Source organism: Lactuca virosa, chromosome 7 (assembly GCF_052849685.1).
Source record: "Lactuca virosa cultivar CGN04683 chromosome 7, Lactuca_virosa_CGN04683_v6, whole genome shotgun sequence".
NCBI lineage: Eukaryota > Viridiplantae > Streptophyta > Magnoliopsida > Asterales > Asteraceae > Lactuca > Lactuca virosa.
In genome coordinates, this window is record NC_136432.1 from 185,208,723 (window position 1) to 185,210,820 (window position 2,098).

The window sequence follows — 2,098 nt, forward strand, 5'->3', positions numbered from 1 at the left end:
AAACTTATGGTTTTTAATTCCCTACAAAATGAGTATAATATTTGTAGGAAATATATTTAAAATATAAAAAAAATAGTGAGAGAAGTTTCTCACCCATTCATTGGGTTTAGGTGAAGAAAAATAAAATGAGAGAAAGAGTGTTGTGACCCACAAAAAATGAGGGGAGTTTCCCACCCCCATCCTCCGGTCTTAGAACTATAGGATTCAAACTTACCAAATAAAAAAGTATATGGCCAGGTTCTTTTGTGTTTCTGCCTTGTTCATTGTTAACTTACATTTTTACGAACCGTTTAAGAAAACAAAATATAAAAAATATCTTATCAAATTAATCGTATAACTATATCTCTATTGATAAAGATACTTTGTTTTTAACCGTTAAAAGATAGTTGTTTCTCCTTATCTAGTTTGGGTTTCTAATCAAAATAAAATATATAATAACAAAACATATTTTCACTATTTTATAGATATAACCAATAAATGTATATAGAGAAAATATATTTTTAGGAATTGTTGAAGTCGACATGTTCTAGAAAATATTAAATTTAAATGGTTATTTATTTTCAATAAGATAAAATAAAATTTCTATAAGTTGTTTGTATTAAACTTATTAAAAGCTATCATTTATAATTCTGAAAATTACTGTTTTTTGCCAATAGAGGAATTGATAATATCAGTGAGAAAGTGAATAAAATTTTTTAAAAGAAATAAGAATAATCGGAGGTAAATAAATAAATGTAGCTCATTTGATAGACATCTTTGTTACAACTTAAAAATAATTATTCGAAATAACTATCCATCATAATCTAAATACCAAATATTAATTACTATGATTTATAGTTACAATAATCTAATTAGTATTTCTAAACTTCCTAAGCTTGTAATTATTTGCTGAAAAATAATTAACAAGAAATGTAAGTTTTCCATGGTCCAAGTTCAGCCCATACAAGGCCCATAAAAACTCAAGTCCGATCCGTTTTCACATTCAATGTTTTCATGATTTCATCTTTACACCAGGACTGAAAACCTAATCGCCCGTTATAACTTATAAGACAACACCACCGCTAACCCTAGTTCTTGCTACCGGAAGTTGCAGGTGATTTCGTCAGTTTCGCCATAAACAACTATGGCTACATTTGCCATTTCGGGTGCATCATCGCTAGCCAGATGCCCTACTTCATTTCTGTTCATCTATTTCACATAGAATAGTTGTTCAATCAGTCACTGGATCGGCATGGAGTAAATTTCTCTCTCCGTATCGTTTGGAAACATCGAATCGCTCTGTTAGTTTCAACGCAGGTTTTGTTTCTTTGATCATGAGTTTTTATTCGATCTCTATTTTTCTCATACGTAACTCAATTGAGCGTTTTTGTGGTTCAGATCTTGTATGTAATAGTTTATTTTCAGTCCAATTGTGTCATGACTTCGTATCTCGAGCTTAGCTTAAATCCATAGACTTCTTCTTCAAGTGCTGGAAAAGTTGTAATACGAAAATGTGAACAATTTTTAGGGCAAGTAGTTCGAGATGTAGATTGCAACCTGTCATATCATATCTGTTATGAATAGCTTGAATGTTTGAGCTCATTGCATTAGTTTTTTTTTTTATTGTTTCAATAATGTCTCTGATGATGCCATGGCAACTGGCCGAACTGACTGGTGCAAGTACTGCCAGCCAGTAAGTTAATACAGCTGCAACATGAAAAAGCTTAAAGTGGCACAAAACCAGCTCTTGATTGTACAAGTTACACATTGCAAGATTGATAGTGCTATACATTCTTAGTTACATTGCATTGCATATCATGATTCTTGTTATGAGCATCCTGTTTCCATTTTTACCCATTAACCATTTCATGTATTTGACAGGAATTTGGAAAGTGGCTCGTGTGTTGTGTAAAGGAGAAGGTAACAAGGGATTCAACACAGACATTTGCAAATGGCAATGCATGGAGTATAAGTTTTTGACAAGTTTTCTTGCGATCTTGAGCAGCTGGGGTTTTAGTCAGCATTCTAATTGTTTTATTTTTGTACATCTTGTAGATATATTTTGTGTGTGAGATTGAACATTCAAATTCTTTGAATAAATGATAAGAATATTTTACTA

At 31.4% G+C, this 2,098-nt stretch overlaps 1 long non-coding RNA gene across 1 annotated transcript; it reads left to right on the top strand.

Annotated features, from left to right (window-relative positions):
• Positions 1-1,002: 1,002 nt before the first annotated feature.
• On the top strand, positions 1,003-2,098 carry LOC145123889 (uncharacterized). Its single transcript, XR_013715400.1, has 2 exons — positions 1,003-1,296; positions 1,861-2,098. It is a non-coding gene; the product is annotated as an uncharacterized LOC145123889 (long non-coding RNA).